This window comes from Neolamprologus multifasciatus, chromosome 11 (genome assembly GCF_963576455.1).
Source record: "Neolamprologus multifasciatus chromosome 11, fNeoMul1.2, whole genome shotgun sequence".
Classification (NCBI taxonomy): domain Eukaryota; kingdom Metazoa; phylum Chordata; class Actinopteri; order Cichliformes; family Cichlidae; genus Neolamprologus; species Neolamprologus multifasciatus.
The window spans coordinates 30,327,099-30,334,541 of record NC_140449.1 but is presented as its reverse complement, the minus strand read 5'-3'; the positions used below and the strand labels follow the sequence as shown (position 1 = coordinate 30,334,541).

The window sequence follows — 7,443 nt, the reverse complement described above, 5'->3', positions numbered from 1 at the left end:
TGTCATCTGCTTATATATAATGAAGCTTATGTACCAATAAGAAAGATCGGTATACACTCATTTGTGTAGAATTTGAGAATTCCTTTAGATTGTTAGTCTGCTTGCAGTAAGCAAACTGTAACGGGTTCAGATTCTGTGGAAGCTGAGTTATTATGTGCCTCAACACCAGCCTCTCAAAGCACTTTGTGATGATGGGCGTAAGTGCCACCAGCCAGTAATCATTGAGGCAGGACTAGGGATGGGTATTGATAAGATTTTCACGATTCCGATTCCATTTTCGATTCTGTTTAACGATTCGATTCTTTATCGATTCTTTTTTTTTTTTTTTTTTTTAAAGGAGAACACTAAGGTCAACTAGCTTAGAACTTTGTTTTATATCTTCTCTTTGAACAAGATAGAAATTTAGGAGTAACATGGCCTTACAAACCCAGCAGAGACATCCAGCCCACGGCTCTTCAATGGGGTGTCACAGGGTCCCCGGGGAAAAAAAATTGTGAATGTAAAATAATAAAATAAATATTCTTCTGTAGCAATAACAAAGTATAACATAAATTATTCTGTAGCAATTACACAAGAATATCCAGTAATGTCCCTGCCTACAATTAAACACATTCACTTACCGAAAATCGGGGCATCTGCTGTGGCAAATGGGTGCAAGCCTTTTACCACAAACTTAGTCACTGCTCGGTGACATTCGTTTATCCTGGCCTGAAAGGAGACGCTACCGGTAGACTGCAGCGAGAACTGCCAGCATCTGAGCCAGACTCTGTCTGTCTCTCTCATCATGGTCACCTAAATGCACAGTAATGGCAGGTTTTGTAATAAAGCAGATCGCGCTAACATAATATGCACTGTTAATTGATTATTTACCTGCCGCATTAACGGCAGAGGACGTGCAAACGTTACCGCTGCTGCTGGGTTGAGATTCACGAGTCCAGAGCGGAATTAAAAACACGACATTCATTTAGCCTGTTTCATCGCGTGTTTTGTGAGCAAATGCTTTTGCATATCCGTAGTGTTTTCTCCATTAAATGAAATATCTACTTTGCAAGTATAGCAAGTTGCCCTGTTGTCTTCCGTTCTCGTAAAGTATAACCAAACTTTTGAGCGTTTGAGCCGCCATGTTTCCTGCCAGGTAAATGATGCTCCGCAACGTGGTGACGTCATTCGGGGCGACTGGAATCGATAACGGAATTGTTTGCAAAAATGGCAAACAATTCCAAGGAATTGAAACAGTGGGAACCGGTTCTCAACAAGAACCGGTTTTTGATACCCATCCCTAGGCAGGACACAGTGGACTTTGGCACTGGGAAGATTTTTGTGGTTTTGAGGCATGCAGGTACCACAGCTGAGCTAAGTGGTGTATTTAAGATGTCCGAGAAGATGCCTGTGAGCTGGTCAGCACACTCCCGAAGCACCCGGCCAGATATGTTGTCAGGTCCTTCAGCCCTTCATGGGTTTACTCTGCGAATTGTTATCCTGACATCTGCTGTGGACAGGCAGAGTACTTGGTCTTTGGGGGAGGGAGGCATTTTCTTGCTGGCTCTCTGCCTCAAAATGTGCAAATAAGTCTTTTAGTTTGTCAGGCAGGGAGGGATCACTGCTGCATGCCAGAGGTGTTGTATTGTAGCCTGTGATTGTTTGCCCTGCAACATGCACCATCTGTCCTTTGAACTTGTGAAGTGTGTATTGATCTTTTCTGCATACTCCCACTTTGCCTCTGATGGCCCGTGACAGGTCTGCTATGGCTGTAGTGTAAGCTTCTCTATTGTTGGAATTAAATTCAGAATCTGTGATTTTCATAGGGTTGCGTAGCTTTGCAGAGAACCGGGGTTTATGGTTTGCATAGGTGATGATGGTCTTGGAGACAGTGACATCCTCAATTCTTTTTCTGATGTAGCTGGTTACCAAGGTTGTGTACTGTAGCAGCTTCTCTAAACATATCCCAATCTGTGCATTAAAAGCAATCTTGCAGAAACGGTGGGGTCCCCTCTGGCCATGTTCTCACCTCTCTGAAAGTTGGTCTGATCTTTTTAGATCAAGATTAGTTGTGATGTTGCAGAGACTGAAACTCCTTCAAGGGTTTCTCCAGAGGCTGCGCTTGTGATTTCAGATAGTTTTGGACACCTGGAGGCTACAGAGCCTACACACCTCGCACAGCCTGTTTCAGCTTGGCGCTCTGATGAGCCAACCCAGCCTTCTCCATCATCGGCTGAGTGCTCAGGTGAGTTCACTCAGCCATTTATGGACCTTATTTCGCGGGAACCGCCTGAACAGACTGACTGCACTGTGCAGTCTCCACACCTGCTGGACCTGCTTCGGCTCAGCCAGAGGTCATCACATTGGCTGGTCCTGCTTTGCCTCTGCCAGTTGTCTCCACACTTGCTCAACAGCTCACAGCTGCCACGCTACCACCTTCTCCACAATCACCATCGTCTGTGGCAGCTACGCTGCCCTCAGCTCTACCATCTGCACTACCTTTTACATCACCAGCAGGCCCAACCACTGTCCTACCCGAGCCAGAGGTCCCTGCGCCATTTGGACTCACTCTACCCATGCCAGACGTCAGCATGCCTGGGGGACCCGGTCAGTCCAAGCCGGAGGTCAGCGCACCAAGGGTCTGTGAGCCGCCCGGACCTGCCACACCTGCCCTTGAGGTCGCCGCACCACCTTGTCCTGCTTTGTCTGACCCTGCACGCCGGCTGTCTGCCAAGCTGCCTGTCAGTTTTCTGGCACGTCCGTGTCCATCTAATATGGCCTGCACGTCCATGTCCAGCACGACCCAGATTGCCTGCTGTGCTGTGTCGCCATCCACTTAAGCTATTTTGTCGCCACCGCCGGTTCGGCCACCAGAACCATTTCCCTGCCGACGCCGGACCCGTGGCAGGCCGCCCGAACTGTTTCTTTGCCTCTGCTTGACCCGAGGTTGGTCAACTGAGGGGTCCTGCCTTCGTCACCGCCCACCAAGTTGGCCTCCAGAACTGTTTTGCTGTTGCTGTTTGAATTGCGGTCAGGCCGCGTTTTGTGTTGGACTGTGGCCCTTTTTGATTTCCTGGGGGTTTTGGGACATAAAATGCAGAACTCAGAAGCAGGTTTGAACGCAGAGCAACTTTATTACAGAACTTTGCAAGAATCCACAGAACCTAAACTAGCCAGGCGCTTGAGCAAATAAACAAAGACATGCAAACCAGACAGAGCACAAACATAGTGTCACGGTACTGGGTCTGCAACCCAGTATTTATGTTTCAGATCTTGATTTAATATACTTTGGCTATTGTTATTTCTGGTTTTGGCTATCTTTCCTTTGTGCTTAGTGATTTTAGTTTTTCCTTCCTTTGTATTTTTCTTAGTCTTCCCCTGTCTCTGTTCCTAAGTCAGTCATGTCTTTATGTCTCAGTGTCAAGTCCGCGTCTTTGCTTATGTCTCTGGTTTTCTGTTTTACTTTGATTGTCTCATGTCCTGTGTTGAGCGTTTTCAGTTTTGCTTCCCCCTCAGCTTGTTATGTCTGATTAGTTCCAGCTGTGTGTCCACCTGTTCCCCATCCTTTTGTCATCCTGCCTGTGTATTTTGGTCCTCCGTCTCCCTGTTTGTTGTAACAAACAAACAAACACACAAACCAAAACAAAACAAAACACAAGGAGCCCAAGAACCGAGATACCGGAATAACTCAAAACAAATCCCACTGGGTCAACCATGAGTCCACTAAGCAAAAGGTTCAGGAAGCCGACCCGGAGGCCGACAGCACAAAAGTCAAACGCAAGGTACTCAGGGGGCCGGCCACGTGAAAGGCAGCGGCAGCGACATGGGAACAGTTCAGGGGGCCGACTGCGCGGATGGCAACGGTGGCAATGGGGAAACAGTTCAGGGGGCCGACCGTGCGGACGGCAACGGTGGCGACGACGGGGCAACAGTTCAGGGGGCCGACCGTGTGGACGGCAACGGTGGCAACGCAGACGAGACACATCAGGAGGCCGGCCGGACCCCCAGCTAACGAGGCAAGAGGCTGGATGGGCTCCTCGGGTCCTCCAGCTGACGAGGCAGGAGGCTGGATGGGCTCCTCGGGCCCTCCAGCGGAGACAGGAGGCTGGACGGGCTCCTCGGGCCCTCCAGCGGGTACAGGAGGCTGAAGCGGCCCCTCGGACCCTGCAGGGAAGAGAAGTTGCTGAACGGGCCCCTCGGACCCTCCAGCGGTGACGAGGATGTGCTGGCCGGGCTCTCCAGAACCCCCGCGGACACGAGGAAGTGCTGGCAGGGCTCTCCAGAACCCCCAGCGGATGAGGCAGGTGGCAGCGTGAGAGCCGCGGAGTGCTGGATGGACTCATCCGAGCTTCCAGCAGGAGCTGATGTAGAGCCAGAGGGTATAGGAACCCCTGGCTGAATGTGTAGAGGACCAGGTGAGTGAGTGTGTAGAGGACCAGGTGAGTGAGTGTGTAGAGGACCAGGTGAGTGTGTGTGTAGAGGACCAGGTGAGTGAGTGTTTAGCTGACTAGGGGACTGAATCGCTACAGGTGACACCGAGAGCTGAGCTACAGGGGACACCGAGAGCTGAGCTACTGGATGCTGTACTGAAGTATGAACTGGTGGGAGAGCTGATGCCTGAGCTGCAGTTTGTAGTGACACTTGTGGTGAAGGTGGAGTTGGTGATTGAGTGAATGACTGAGGAGCAGGAGTCTGAACTGGGGACAGCCAGGGAGCTAAACGGGCCTCTGGCTGGGCAGCTAAACGGGCCTCATGCTGGGCAGCTAAACGGGCCTCTGGCTGGGCAGCTAAACGGGCCTCTGGCTGGGCAGCTAAACGGGCCTCTGGCTGGGCAGCTAAACAGGCTGAAGCTAAGGGCTGGGTGGGTGATTGAGAAAGAGCCGGAGTGGCTGGCTGCAATGACGGTTGTGGTGGAGTTGCAACTTGTGGTTGAGTTAATGATTTCTCAGCCTCGACAATATTGTCACTACATGTCTTAGAATGAGAGTCAGTAGTCTGAGAAATAAAACGTTCTGACGTACATTGAACAGTCTCCTGAGTGGGGAATTCGGAAAGTAAAATAGTGTTTGTATCCTTATGGCTGAGGTTAATTTTCCCTGGTTTGGCAGACTCAGGGTAAACTGACACAGGGCTAGCAGAGTCAGAGAGGGCAAATACAGGCTCAGGTGGAGCAGGAAAAACACAATACCTCTCCAGATTTTGTCTTGGAGTGGGAGAAGTACAGTCAAGACTACTCACAGTGGCAGACTGTTCCAGAGAGAGGCTGGGATGCGGCTGTGGCAAGGAACGACAATGGCGCCGATTCTGCTTCCTCCTGGAAGTGGGGGCGGAGATTTCAGAGGAGATCGGTAATGACAGAGAGGTTGATGCCCACTCCTCACCGTCCGACCACATTGCCGCAAGGAAAAAAGCCGGCAAACAACGGTCGGAGCAAGGCGTGGAGAGTGGGTTAATCCGCGGAGACGGCGTAGGGTAATCCTCCTGCCGTAGCATCCGCGGCAGCGCATCGCCGCAGCAGCAGCAGCGGACCGAGTCCACTGCAATACAGCAGTGGACCGAGTCCACTGCAATACAGCAGCGGTACAGCCAGCTCGGTCCCGAGCTTGAATTGCCTCCCGGGCTCGATGCAAACCAAGGTGCTGGAGGACTGGAAATCACGAACACACAGCAAGTTGAAGGTACGATGCGACAGGGAACACAGGGAAAAAAAAGGGCTTATATACACAGGGGAGTAATCAGGGAATGGAAAATAGGAGGGAGACACAGCTGGGAGGGTTTGGGCTAACGAGACACGGGGAGCAAAGTTAGACACACTGACATGAGGCACAACATTTCACAATAAAACAGGAAACAAGAAACAGGCATAGACCAGGCACTAAACTGAACCTATACTAAACAAGAGACATGACCTAAGACAACCAGGACCCAAGCCCCCAAGGCCCAGTGTTGAATTCTCCCAGTTCTTTGAATCTTTGGGCTGAAGGAAGGACACTTACTCGGTGTATAAATGCTCAATCAACAATCCTTTATTTCCATACAATTTTCACACACTGAGCATAAACAACCATCATGATGGGGAGAGATGCAGAGAGGGTCACAGCAAGTCTCAAAATGGTGATGTTTTACACAGCTTCTTATACTTTCCACTAGCCCCCACCTGGTCGTAAACCTAAACATTCACACTCTCTTATCTGTCGTGGCGCCTAAGTTATGACCTCGGGCTCCCTGTCTTTCTACCCCCTACAAGGGTGGGGGCACAGAATGTTGTCTGCTTTTGCTATTACCGGACCAAGGTCCTTCACACCCAACCTTCTCAGAGAATGATTTAAGCAGTCTGACATGACAAGAAAACAGTGTAAAACATTCACAGCAGATAAATGGTGGCGCCCACCTGTCTAACAGAACCCAAAGGATGGTCGCATTCTTTTAATCCCCAGAGATATACTTGAACTTTTGTCTATCCTACTAACAAAATATACTGAGACATTTGGTCTAATCATACTATAAGAATATACTGCAAAGGGGGTCATATTCTTTAACCTAAAAGTATAAGGAAACTAAGTTACCTATTTTGCACACATCCTAGACTAAGGAATACATTTATGTTCTACAGCTGTTTAACATAATTCATCTACCTTGACTATGGGTATAAGATAACCTAGCTTAAAATACTGATTTCACAATCCCCCTTTGATCTCTCCTTCCGGAGAGATCACTTACAACATGCATGCCCATAATAAGTATATTCTTATAGTATGATTAGACCAAATGTCTCAGTATATTTTGTTAGTAGGATAGACAAAAGTTCAAGTATATCTCTGGGGATTAAAAGAATGTGACCATCCTTTGGGTTCTGTTAGACAGGTGGGCGCCACCATTTATCTGCTGTGAATGTTTTACACTGTTTTCTTGTCATGTCAGACTGCTTAAATCATTCTCTGAGAAGGTTGGGTGTGAAGGACCTTGGTCCGGTAATAGCAAAAGCAGACAACATTCTGTGCCCCCACCCTTGTAGGGGGTAGAAAGGCGACACTTGGTATCACTGGAGCCGGTGTGCGGTGGCGGAAGAGCCTAGGAGGTCGGAGAGGCTCTTAGGGAAAAAGGGGGACACGGCCGTGACCCTAAAAAACACAGGTTTGAGCGAAAAAGGGGCAGAATAATCCCCTGACCTGTGCAACGACCGAAGGGTAGTCTAACTCTGGAGGTTGAAGAAAGGAGAATCGACAACAGGAGGACATCGGTGGCTGCAGCAATAAAATAAAAATTAAAAATTCTTTAGACAGAGGTTTGATTCTGAATAACATTGAAAAACCATAAGGTAACATTAAAATGGCTGTGAGAAACTACCATGTGAAAATAAAGCTTTGGGAAAACGGGAGAGTGATGGGGATGTTAACTGTGCTCACTGTGATCCTGGTAACGATCATTTTCTTATTGTGTGAATTGCCCAGTTTCAGAACTCAT

The 7,443-nt window shown here is 48.9% G+C and overlaps 1 long non-coding RNA gene across 1 annotated transcript; it reads right to left on the bottom strand.

Moving 5' to 3' along the window:
- Positions 1–221: 221 nt before the first annotated feature.
- LOC146508802 (uncharacterized) lies at positions 222–2,302 on the bottom strand. Its single transcript, XR_014876708.1, has 2 exons — positions 871–2,302; positions 222–792 (listed from the first exon to the last, which is right to left on the bottom strand). It is a non-coding gene; the product is annotated as an uncharacterized LOC146508802 (long non-coding RNA).
- Positions 2,303–7,443: the final 5,141 nt, after the last annotated feature.